Raw genomic sequence first — 14098 nt, 5'->3', positions numbered from 1 at the left:
ATGTTACGAGCTCGAAACATTTCTCCGATATATATATCCAGGTACCATGCTTCTTCGAACCCTTGTGAACGATTAATGAAAGAAATTGGTAAACTGTGTAGAATATACTGCCATTAAAAACGTATTGATTGGGACACACATACTCTCATTCCAAGATGTAATTAATTCCATACCGAATGAATCTACTATGCTATCTCCGTCTGTTATACTGAAAAATGTTGAACCACCTAACAAAATTAAAGAATTAGTAACATTTCCTACATCTCGTCGACTACGAGACCATGAAATAATTGACATTGCGCTGAACAACATCAAACGTGCCGCAGAGCGCCGGAGAAGACAGCAAAAACAGGTTTGTACACGCCGTGACTTTCACATTGGACAGAAGATATTAGTACGTACACACTATTTATCGAACAAAGGAAAGAGTAGATGCAGTAAATTTGAGCTTCTATACGCAGGTCCATATCGGATTCGCAGCATTCCTCACCCCAATGTAGTACACGTCGAAACTTTGAGAACCAGAAAAACCAAAGGGAACCACCACGTATCCAACATCAAACCTTTTATTGAATGAAGATACTTTATGATTTATCGCACTGTAATGCCATTTCCTAATTTTTTTGACCGCTTATGCAATTATATTCACATGAACACCTACTGACGATTATCGTAATTTTTTCTTGGCAAGGTAAGGTTAGCAGGTCGCTTTTCTTGTCGTTACACATCAGACCGTGCATATTTTTCCAGATGAACTTACACATTTTATGACCACTTATGCAATTATATTTATGTGACTACTTACTGATGATTATCGCATTTTTTTCTTGGCAAGTGCCCGGCAAGGTAAGGTTAACAGGTCGCTTTTCTTGTCGTTACACATTAGACAGTGCACGTTTTCCAGATAAAATTACGTATCTTACGAATAATTATGCAATTCTATCTAGTGATATATTAATTTTATCAAATTTTCTCTCTATTAAAGTCTTCAAGTCTCGCCTCTATTAACTACACAACATACAAGCTGTACACAAACAAGATCACATTTCTTGTCGTTATACACTCTAGACCGTGTATATTTTCCATTTTTATGTATGTATGATTGTTTTCCTGTTTTGTTTGTATGTACTATGAAATAGTTAAGATATAACAAACACCAGTTGACTTTAACATTTTTGCCATATGATATCTCAACATCGTGACTACTTTATTTTTTTTTTTTTTTTTGCTGCTACATTGTGATACACTGTGTACATTTTTGCTTCTGAACACTGTCGATGTTTTTGACATATTACGTTTTTTGTCATGCTATGCTGTATGCTCAATTATGTTACTATAAACCAGTTTTTATCTAATGGGTATATGAATTAAATGCAAGACATTAATCTTTGTTCATCATTTTCAGAAAGAAATAACGTGTAAACGAAATAAATTAAACAGAAATGGGAATTTCACCTTCGGAATGAACGAAAGAGGATGCAATACCTCGTGATGAAGAGTAAATGGATCAGAATTAACAAGCATTAACAAGAATATACTATACACATCGTAGAATAGCAGTCTTAACTAATTTTTTTCTTTCAGAATACGAGGCGATTGATGCAGGCTGTCAGACAGAACTACACATCTTAGTTTTAGTGATGAAATATGATAGAAATAAGGAATAGTTGTATAATGAATAATGAAGTGACTCTTTTGCAGATGATAATGAATGGTGATGAATAATGATGAAGAATATGCTACTGTGGATAATGAAGTTTTTCTTTACAGGTGATGATAATAATGGAGTTATGGTGATATGGATAATTAAGTTTTTCTTTGCAGATGAAAATAATGATGATGCTATGTAGTTATTTAAGTATTTGTTGCAGTTCGTTTTGACAGTATGTCTTATATCGCATGGTATGATGACTGAAGGTTTTGGAAAGGACAGCTAGAGAACATAAATATTTTTATACACATTTCACTACCTGTTAATTCGAAGTTCACTACTTTTCAGCATAATATGCGTTTCTTCTTTCAGTTTCATAATCCATTTTGTATATTTTGCAGGAGAAATTATTCATGAAATTAATGTGGTATTAATAGTTGTTTATTAAACCTATGTCGTTTATGAATGTGATCACATATACTCTACTTGTTTCATAACCTTGCTACAGCTGACTCATGACGAATGACGTTACACATCTTCATTTGCAGCAATAACTCAAAAACAAACAATGGAATTACCAGTCCCAAATAATGCTACTAGTTTAAGAGAGTTCTGAGTAATACTGATCAGCTCTGAATAGTATGTCACTTCAATAATGACTTCTGAATAATACAAAAAAAATGCTTTGTAGCTGGCCAATGAATGCCACTGATTATTGTAATAAGATGACCTATGATGTCAATGATTACTATAATTAGATTACTTATGTATAAATGCTATGCCAATAATTAACTCATTTTGAATAATGACTTCTGAAAAATGCAGAAAAAATGCTTTGCAGCTGGCCAATGAATGCCACTGTTTATTGTAATAAGATGACCTATGATGCCAATGATTACTATAATTAAGTGAATTATGTTAATACTATGCAATTCATTAGCTTCTATTTTGAATGATGACTTCTGATGGTTTGTAACTGGGCAATGAGTGCCAATAATTACTATATTCAGATAATTTATGAACATTGTTCTGTAATACTACATACATGGTACAGAAATGTTCAGTAACTGGGCGATGAGTGCCACCAATTACTCAAATCAGTTGTTAGACTAGTGTAATTCTCAATGAAGACTACTATGTGACTTAATGTCCTTCACCTTCTGACCTAATTACCAGAAATTACTGCAATATCCATTTGTCCTGTCTATCCTCATGATCATGGAGCACTATATTTGGTTTTTGCACTAACATGGTGTTGACACGATATGCAGTCCACCACTTTGAGCGATGGAGATGTTATTGTGGTCCCACTGTTTGGTGTACCTAGTTTACTACCAAAATGATAGCATGGAATATTATTACATTTCAGTGTCTTGGCTACACTGATTAATACTTCAAGGAAAAGAGCTTCAGATTGTCTCACTTGGTGTTGTGCTTCTGTAGAAAGATATGGACTTTCAGTGCAGTTGCGTGCAACCTAAAGTGCTACGACCATGACGCAATCCTTCCCATTCCTTTCCTAATTCTTGTAAAATGATAAAGACATATACTGTGCGTGTGCACTTGCTTTCATTTGTTAATAAGTTCAGTTGTCCTGAAAATACTAAAGACTTATATAGTGCATGTGCACTTTATTTCACTCCTTGATATGTTTATTTGTTGTAAAAAAAATGCTAGAGAGTTTTACAGTATGTGTGCGCTCTATGCCATTTGTAAATATGATTTGTACTCATTACGTATACATTTTGTGATTCCCAGATATGTTCTGTATTACAGTGCGTGTGCACTTTCGTCATTTTGTTAACATGATTTGTATTCATTGCTTATACATTTTGTGATTTGCTGATAGGTTCTGAACTACAGTGCGTGTGCACTTTTGTCATTTCTCAATATGATTTGTACTCGTTGCCTATACATTTGTGATTTCCTGATATGTTCACTACTACAGTGCGTGTGCACTTTTGCCATTTGTTAATATGTTTTGTACTCATTGTGTATACATTTTGCCATTGCTTGATATGTCTGTACTCAGTGCGTGTGCACTATATTTTATTTCATGTTCTGCACTTATATATCTGTAAATATTCCGTGATTGTAAAGTTAATTAATTAAGAAAAATTTGTTGCTCTTGGCAAGTCCAATTGACTCACCATCGCTGTCAAATTTTTGCCCCCACCCCCCTCCCCAGTGGAGGGTTATGTAAGGTGTATGCTTCGCCTGCGATGGGCGAGGCATGACAGAATCTCTGACCAGAGAGTAGTTTATTGTTAGTTGTTGCTTGTCGCGAGTCTGCGCTAGTCTGCGCGAGTCGACAGTAGAAGTCAGTCTGCGCGAGTCTGCAGTAGTAGTCAGTCGGATACAGTTGTAGTCAGTCGGCTTTAGTAGCGAGTGGACAGTAGTAGTCTGCGGGAGTCGGCATGCGTCGGCTGTGTGCTCTGGTCGCGACTCTGGTCAGGACTCTGGAGGATGAGTATTGTTGTAGAAGGTAAAGAAGCAGCCTTGCGCATATTTAGTAATGTATGTTAATTGTAATTAATTTTTGTTCAGAAAAAAATGCCCCAATAATAATTTTTACAATATAAAGTAACCTTTTTTTTTAAAAGAAAAGTATTCATTTCAATTTAAAGAATTTTTCCAGTGCATTATCATTGCTTCCAAGAATAAAAAAAAAATATACGCCAGCATTGCACGAAGCTGTGTCGAAGAATGTAGACATAAGAGCAGATATATAATTGCAGTTTTATTGAGGTAAGAATTTTTGCTTGTTTTATTCAGAATACAGGGCCGAAGGTCAGCGCTGCTGTCCTTATAAAATTTACCAGATATTATTATTTCTGTTAGGAGGTTACATTTCGTTCATGGTTCATTATTTAATTAATATTATTGTGTGGTTTATGGTCAATTTTCATTTATCAATTTTTTGTGGGGAGTTTACGCTAGGCTCCATTTTTGCATTATTATTAAACATTATTTTTGTTGGGAGGTTACACCTGGCTCCATTACAAATTCACATTTATAAATTTCTGTGGGAAGGTTACAATGGTCATTGTGAAAGGCACAATGGATTAACACAAGTATGCATCTACCCTTGAGGACCATGTCCACCTCCAGATGCTGTTAGTTTTTCCTCGGTATGAAGGCATCTACCGGCAGAACAACTGAAAGTGTCACACACTGGTACTGCGTATTTCAAAGAGCATCACGATAAGTTTACCGTACTCCCCTGGCCACCCGGCCCTCCGGATCTGAATGTAATCGAGAAACTGTGGGGCCACATGGATCTGACTGTCCTCACCATGCATCCTCGACCGAGAAACCTAGCGCATCTGGCCATAGCGCTGGAGTCGGCATGACTCCACATCCCTGTTGGTACCTTCCATAACATCACTGACACTCTTCCTAAGCGTTTCGCAGCGGTTCGCGCTGCAAAATTTGGTTATACACGTTTTTGATATGTTGTCACATTAATGTGACTGGGCTGTTTATAAGCAGTATCTGAGAAATAGATATGTCCACCTAATGATGGTGCTGGCGCCTGCGCTTTTCATCCTGTACATATCAGACAGGTTACAAACATGAGGACGTAAGTCTGGTTATTAGGGCGACCTAACGATAGCTGACCACACCAATCGGACACAGGATGCTGCCAGTTTCCTCTCACAGTATCTGAAAGTTCTCGAAAAATCGTACTCTGATTGGAGGCTGACTGTCAGCGCAGTCTCTGAATAATAGGGAAGCCACAAAATCTCCCAAAGTACACTCAGCAATAAAGTGCTTCGCCATACTCAGTTTTCTAAGTACCTTGGCGTCGTACTGGATTGCACTCGTCTTTTAGGATACAGAAGCATTATACTTCCACTCTGAAGTCCGGCCCCGGTAGCTGAGTGGTCTGCGTGACGGAATGTCAATCCTAAGGTCCCGGGTTCGATTCCCGGCTGGGTCGGAGATTTCCTCCGCTCAGGGACTGGGTGTTGTGTTGTCCTGATCATCATTTCATCCCCATCGACGCGCAGGTCGCCGAAGTGGCGTCAACTCGAAAGACTTGCACCAGGCGAACGGTCTACCCGACGGGAGGCCCTAGCCACACATTTCATTTCATTTTTTCCACTCTGAAATGTTCTGATCTAGGGCTTGTACAAGAAGGCGCTGAAAAATAATGCCTCCAAGTTCTTTATGTGAAAACTTTTAAAGCTTTTTAAATAAAACAAAGGTGACTAACGTTCTACATCTTTATTCTTCATTTCTAAACATACGCAGCCGTCTGCCGCTAGAGAGCTGCGAACTGTAGCGTGTGACATGGCGGTGTGTAACGCAACTACGCCGGTGCGTGAGAAACAGCGAACTGTAATCGGGTTTCGAATCCGAAGAATCGTCCACACATGGAGCACCTTCTATTTCAGCATGACAATTCCAGACCACAGACGAGCGCTGTCACATCTGCAACAGGGCAACGCTGAGGTTCACTCTCATCGATCATTGTTCTTAGGGTGCCGACCTATAGATATGAAGAATGAAGATGTATAATGTTAATAACGTATGTTGTAATTAAAAAGCTTTAAGGATTTTTACATAAAAAATTGGGAAGCATTATTTTTCAGTATGCTCTCGTATGTCACGGGATGCTGCTCATCTGTGTGGCTGAAAAGCATCCGTGTAAGGAAAGTAGATGTGGAACTACACGACACGATGCATATCATCAGGGCATGAATGAAAGGTACAAAAGTGCAATGGTTACCTCTACTGAGCCACATTGCCCCATCTCAACACTGCAGAAATGGCTTTCTCATCTTTCAACCGAAGAATGCAGTGCATAACGATATTCCCCATATGTTACTGGGAATATTGAGGTCCAGGAAACCACCCGATAGGTTTAACAGAGCAGCTATTAGACGCTGACTTCAACATCAACGCACAGTGGCGGAGAGACTGCGGCACCATTTGATGATTCACCGAACCACTTCCGACCCCGCACAAAGGTCTACCGAGTTCCAATTACTCCACCATAGAAGGTTCTTAACAGGGTGCGAACATCACGAGGGGTTTGCCAGGACCTTCTACACAAATGGGGCAACACCTCAAGTCCTTAGTGTAAGTGTGGGGCTGTGCACCAAACAACTGTGAGTGACTGCAACTTCAGAGCGTACCCAGGGGCAAAAACGGATCGATATCAACTGAAGGACGTTGCAGTTGCCTGGATGGATGGCTTAGACATTGATATTCAAGAATGATGCCTGCTGTCCCTCACCCTTAATTCACTGTCAACATCTCAGAACAAATTTATTGTTAATTTATCGTTCCTTATATTAATTATTGTATTGTTCGTTTTAATGTTATTTTTATTGCTGATTTTAATGTTCATTCAACTGATCATTTTGTTGTCCATGTTATTGTTCCTTTTTGTTAGTTCTTTTTGTAGCATCTTTTTACTGGTCTTTTTAAAGTCTATCGTGATGCACATTTTGCTGCATGTTTTATATCTGTTTTTGTATCTTATATCTGACACTATTTTCTCAGATCTCTAGCTGGAGCAATTTAAATGCTCAGCGCAGCACATATGTCCAAGTGTTTCTCCAAATGGTAAATAAACAATTAAATAAATATGGTTTATACAGCTTTTGCCCCAATTACCTTTGTTATTGTGAAACACTTTAAAAGACTGTAATATGCACCACCAAAACGTACAACACCAAGCACAGAGTAATTCAACCAATAACTGAAACATAAACACTTTTATCACAGTGTGATGAGTCTGTTCTGTGAGTGTTCAGTACGAACATAACATATTCAGAACTATTCTCTTACAGGGATTGTACAAAATGCAGACCACCATGATCGTGGCAAGGGTACAGCGATGCACCATTGACTGTCTGATACGGGTTGGGAGAACTACTTCCGCGGTTGCGACAATCCTGGCAAACAGGTCAATGTGAGTAACGCCTGGAGACCCGTAAACTAAGTTCTTCACAAACACTGAGAAGAAAAATTCCATTGGTGATTACACGTTAAAGACTTTTTTACTTTTGTGGAAATAGTTTTGAAGACAAAAAACAGAATAAAACACAATTACTTTAATACTGTGTAACGAGAAACGTAAATCAGGTGTAGGAGATGCAGCGCTATGTGTGTCTGATGCGACTTGCTGTTTTCGCAAGTAATGCGATGCGACAGATCTCAGATGTACGACGCCCAGTGCTATCCTTATCACTGCACAATAGAGTTATAATTATCGCAGGTGTTCGGGATATGGGATTTCTTTCTTCTTCAGAGCTCGATCAAATATTACAGAGGCTATGCCAGCATTTATAGTAGAAGAATTCTACATCTACATCTACATTTGTACTCCGCAAGTCACCCAACGGTGTGTGGCGGAGGGCACTTTACGTGCCACTGTCATTACCTCCCTTTTCTGTTCCAGTCGCTTATGGTTCACGGGAAGAACGACTGTCGGAAAGCCTCCGTGCGCGCTCGAATCTCTCTGATTTTACATTCGTGATCTCCTCGGGAGGTATAAGTAGGGGGAAGCAATATATTCGATACCTCATCTAGAAACGCACCCTCTCGAAACCTGGACAGCAAGCTACACCGCGATGCAGAGCGCCTCTCTTGCAGAGTCTGCCACTTGAGTTTGCTAAACATCTCTGTAACGCTATCACGGTTACCAAATAACCCTGTGACGAAACGCGCTGCTCTTCTTTGGATCTTCTCTATCTCCTCCGTCAACCCGATCTGGTACGGATCCCACACTGATGAGCAATACTCAAGTATAGGTCGAACGAGTGTTTTGTAAGCCACCTCCTTTGTCGATGGACTACATTTTCTGAGGACTCTTCCAATGAATTTCAACCTGGTACCCGCCTTACCAACAATTAATTTTATATGATCATTCCACTTCAAATCGTTCCGCACGCATACTCCCAGATGTTTTACAGAAGTAACTGCTACCAGTGTTTGTTCCGCTACCATATAATCATACAATAAAGGGTCCTTCTTTCTATGTATTCGCAATACATTACATTTGTCTACGTTAAAGGTCAGTTGCCTTCCTTGCACCAAGTGCCTATCCGCTGTAGATCTTCCTGCATTTCGCTGCAATTTTCTAATGCTGCAACTTCTCTGTATACTACAGCATCATCCGCGAAAAGCCGCATGGAACTTCCGACACTATCTACTAGGTCATTTATATATATTGTGAAAAGCAATGGTCCCATAACACTCCCCTGTGGCACGCCAGAGGTTACTTTAACGTCTGTAGACGTCTCTCCATTGAGAACAACATGCTGTGTTCTGTTTGCTAAAAACTCTTCAATCCAGCCATACAGCTGGTCTGATATTCCGTAGGCTCTTACTTTGTTTATCAGGCGACAGTGCGGAACTGTATCGAACGCCTTCCGGAAGTCAAGGAAAATGGAATCTACCTGGGAGCCTGTATCTAATATTTTCTGGGTCTCATGAACAAATAAAGCGAGTTGGGTCTCACACGATCGCTGTTTCCGGAATCCATGTTGATTCCTACAGAGTATATTCTGGGTTTCCAAAAACGACATGATACGCGAGCAAAAAACATGTTCTAAAATTCTACAACAGATCGACGTCAAAGATATAGGTCTATAGTTTTGCGCATCTGCTCGACGACCCTTCTTGAAGACTGGGACTACCTGTGCTCTTTTCCAATAATTTGGAACCTTCCGTTCCTCTAGAGACTTGCGGTACACGGCTGTTAGAAGGGGGGCAAGTTCTTTCACGTACTCTGTGTAGAATAGAATTGGTATCACATCAGGTCCAGTGGACTTTCCTCTGTTGAGTGATTCAAGTTGCTTTTCTATTCCTTGGACACTTATTTCGATGTCAGCCATTTTTTCGTTTGTGCGAGGATTTAGAGAAGGAACTGCAGTGCGGTCTTCCTCTGTGAAACAGCTTTGGAAAAAGGTATTCAGTATTTCAGCTTTACGCGTGTCATCCTCTGTTTCAATGCCATCATCATCCCGGAGTGTCTGGATATGCTGTTTCGATCCACTTACTGATTTAACGTAAGTCCAGAACTTCCTAGGATTTTCTGTCAAGTCGGTACATAGAATTTTACTTTAGAATTCACTGAACGCTTCACGCATAGCCCTCCTTACGCTAACTTTGACATCGCTTAGCTTCTGTTTGTCTGAGAGGTTGTGGCTGCGTTTAAACTTGGAGTGAAGCTCTCTTTGCATTCGCAGGAGTTTCCTAACTTTGTTGTTGAACCACGGTGGGTTTTTCCCGTACCTCACAGTTTTACTCGGCACGTACTTGTCTAAAACGCATTTTACGATTGCCTTGAACTTTTTCCATAAACTCTCAACATTGTCAGTGTCGGAACAGAAATTTTCGTTTTGATCTGTTAGGTAGTCTGAAATCTGCCTTCTATTACTCTTGCTAAACAGATAAAACTTCCTCCCTTTTTTTATATTCCTATTAACTTCCATATTCAGGGATGCTGCAACGGCCTTATGATCACTGATTCCCTGATGTGCACTTACAGAGTCGAAAAGTTCGGGTCTGTTTGTTATCAGTAGGTCCAAGATGTTATCTCCACGAGTCGGTTATTCATTCGTGGTTCACTTTTACAAGTATACTGACATATTACTTCTTCTTCTTCTTTTTCTGCACTTTAAACATTACACCTTTGCTCGTTAGTATGTCCATCTCTTCGTTCACCTTAAAAGACTTTTTCGGCCTACTGGGCTGTAATTCCTGACTTTGCAAAGTAATCTGCCACTTTTCATTTCGTTGAGATGTTTACTCCACTTTCTTCTGTTATCAGTTTTGTTTCTTTCTTATATGAAGTATGTTTAATTCCTATCCAGTGTCCGTGTTTCTTAATTTCTCTATTCCGGGTCTGCCTTTCACAGCCGTAAGAAATCCCATTTTAGCTGTCTGGATTTTACTTTCTGTCGTTTATAAATGATCCACGAGTCACTTCCCTAATATCGCCATTACTCTATGAAAGTTCATTCATGTTATTTTTCTGTATCTTATTTTTCAAGAACCTCTGTATTGTTTCACATATATTTCAAAATTTGGCTACTTTCTCATGTATGATTTTTTCATACTCGTAAGTGATATCACATCCCAGATAATTCGAAAGGAACTACCGGTTCTACTAGTGTATTTTTCACTTTTAGTTTTGTTCTTGTAGGGTCCCGTCCTGTAAAAGCATTGTCTTAGTTTTCTTTGTGGATGTAGTTATGTATTAGTCTTTGGCTATTTTGCTTAGAAGGTAAACGCATTTTTGCATATCATTCACGGTATTACAACTGTGATATAATAGCGCTTGCCAGGCACTATTATAAAATTTCGAGTACGACGAGGGTAGTGTTTTCGAGTGTTATTATTCAACATGACAATAACACCCGTCTTATCTGATAGCAATTGGCAATGGAAAAAAATTTCTGATTATTGTAGGCTTTCATCTAAATAATCTGAACGACCATATTTGACAAGTGTAGCAGGTTCATGTATTAGCAAAATAAAATCCAGGCTGAATAGCGACTATGAAATTCTAGCCTTCCAAATAAGATCACGAAACTGGCACATAATTTTTCTCATTAATTACCATTTATAATTCTAATTCTTTTCCTTTCTTAAGTAATTCAGTGACGAGGATAAGTAAATCATTCACACGTACAGTTGATAGACATTATTATGGCTTTACTCACTGTAAACTTGCGTAATCTTAGAATACATTTCACATAGCTACATCTCAGTGATAAATTAAACATTTTCCATCAAATAATTCTCTAGATATCGATTCACTAATGGTGAAATAAGGCCTGATCAAAATCTATCGTAGAAGTGAGATCTCAGGAGTAATCTATATCCAGAAGTGTGATCTAATTCAGAAGTGAACTTTATCCAGAAGTGAAATCTAACTCAGAACTGGGGCACAAAATGGCCGTTATGCCTTTTGTGTTTTGTAATAGTTAGCGAGTAGAATGAAAATGACTAAAGCGATGTATGAATCACGCGTGCAAGCGTCAAAAGTACGGGAATAGCGAAAAAATGACTCGAAATAAAATTGCATGTTAGATCGTCTGCATATAAAACACATTTCATGGTACTCTTTTTATCTGTACTAATACCTGCATGAAACTAGATTTTCTATTGTGCAGTAAATCGGCTATATATACATTAAAAAGTGCGGGCGAAATGCTACACCGTCTGACCTGTTGGTGATCAAAGGTTCTGCCAGTTTAAGAACAAAAAAAAGGTTAATATATACTGGCAATTACATATTTACAGGTTTAGTGTGACAAGGACGGGGCAGGTAGTCGGCCGTGACCATATAGTAGACATTTGCGTGAAGTAATTTAGATAAGCACGGTAGACTTTAATCTGGATAGCTGGATGAATATTGGAACCTTCATACTCCCAAATACAAACTAAACTCCTCCCAAACAGGCCATGAAGGTCCAACGGTACCGACCGGCCGCCGTATCATCCTCAGCCCACAGGCGTCACTAGGTGCGGATATGGAGGGGCATGTGGTCAGCACACCGCTCTCCCGAGACCGGAGCCGCTACTCAATCAAGTAGCTCCTTAGTTTGCCTCGCAGGGGCTGAGTGGATCCCGCTTGCCAACAGCGCTCGGCAGACCGGATGGTCACCCATCCAAGTGCTAGCCCAGCCCGACAGCGCTTAACTTCGGTGATCTGACGGGAACCGGTGTTACCACTGCGGCAAGGCCGTTGGCCCCAAATACAAAGGCATTGTTTAAAACAGCGCAGCTTTATTTGGTTTGCCCCTAATGTAAAACATTCGTATGCAAAAAGGTAATAATCTTAAAAGTTAATGTTGTACTGTTCATTCATTTCTTACTACCAACCACCAAGCACACTACGCACACCACACACACACTATTTTGCACTATGACACTACACGCGCAGTCAGCTGACATGAAGCCCATAGCGACAGTGCTTGGTTTCCATTTTGTGTACCAAATTTTCCCACCCGCTTGCCTGAAAAACTCAGACACCATGCCTCCGTAATGAGTGAGCTGCTAAGCTCAGACAGAGAATGATCTGCTAATATTATCCAAAGCAGTTTCTGGAGTAAGGTTTTCCAGAAAAGAAAAGAGAAAGAAAAACAATGTTTATAATTCTAAAGTGTGGTATGAAGTGACACAGATGTGTTATTGTTATTTAATCGTGCAGCATTTATTACCAAACCCCCACTTTGTGTTATATAAGCAATCCTTCACTTTTGTGGATTACATTGCTTCACAGGTAGAAGGGTTGGACAAAAATATGAAAGCACTAGAAACAAAACACTTTATCATGCCTAATACGGTGTAGCAAACCCCGTTTGCGCTCGAAACAGCTTCCATTCGTCTAGGAATGGATAAATACTGGTCCAGTAAGGTTACCAAGAGAACCTTATATGATTCTTACTGAAGAATAGTGGCACCGTTCAGGTAATGATGATGGAGGTGGGTAGCGATCCTATACCCTTTTCTCCAAAGTAGATCGCAAAGCTTTCTATAATATTGCGATCTGCTGATTGTGGTGGCCGGGGAAGATACGTCAATCTATCCTCGTGCTCGTTAAACCATTCTTGGGAGATTTGATTTGTGTAAATAGGGGTCTTGACGTCTTGGAGCACAGCATCGGCACTGAGGAACGAACATTGTACCGTGGGATGGAGCTGATCAGCCAAACTGATCACATAATCTTATATTAAAGCAGTAGGTGGATCAAAACAAAATGTCCAGACACTCTGTGACCAAAATGGTACTGAAATAGAGGATGACAGACTAAAGGTCGAAATACTAAATGTCTTTTTCCAAAGGTGTTTCACAGAAGAAGACTGCGCTGTAGTTCCTTCTCTAGACTGTCGCACAGATGACAAAATGGTAGATGTGACTGTAGGCTTTCCCGGCGTAAACTATTGATGAAAGTTTCTCGGGTCTCCAGCCGGGTGGTAGCGTTGATATCTCGCAATATCGACGCTACCACCCGGCTGGAGACCCGAGAAACCTTCATCAAAATGGTAGATATCGAAATAGATGACAGAAGGATAGAAAAACAATTAAGATCGCTCAAAAGAGGAAAGGCCGCTGGACATGATGGGATACCAATTCGATTTTACACAGAGTACGCGAAAGGAACTTGCCCCCCCCCCCCCCTTCTTGCAGCGGTGTACCGCAGGTCTCTAGAAGAGCGTAGCGTTCCAAAAGATAGTAAAAGGGCACAGGTCATTCCAGTTTTCAACAAGGGACGTCGAACAGATGTGCAGAACTATAGTTCTATATCTCTAACGTCGATCAGTTGTAGAATTGTGGAACACGTATTATGTTCGAGTATAATCTACTCTGTAGTAATCAGCATGGGTTTCGAAAAAGACGATCGTGTGAAACCCAGCTCGCGCTATTCGTCCACGAGACGCAGAGGGCCATAGACACGGGTTCCCAGGTAGATGCCGT

The 14098-nt window shown here is 39.9% G+C and overlaps 1 pseudogene; it reads right to left on the bottom strand.

Moving 5' to 3' along the window:
• Positions 1–12252: 12252 nt before the first annotated feature.
• LOC126254211 (5S ribosomal RNA) lies at positions 12253–12370 on the bottom strand (annotated as a pseudogene).
• Between the last annotated feature and the right edge of the window lie 1728 nt (positions 12371–14098).

Source organism: Schistocerca nitens, chromosome 4 (assembly GCF_023898315.1).
Source record: "Schistocerca nitens isolate TAMUIC-IGC-003100 chromosome 4, iqSchNite1.1, whole genome shotgun sequence".
Taxonomy (NCBI): domain Eukaryota; kingdom Metazoa; phylum Arthropoda; class Insecta; order Orthoptera; family Acrididae; genus Schistocerca; species Schistocerca nitens.
The sequence above is the reverse complement of the archived record's forward strand: the minus strand, read 5'-3'. Positions and strand labels throughout refer to the sequence as shown.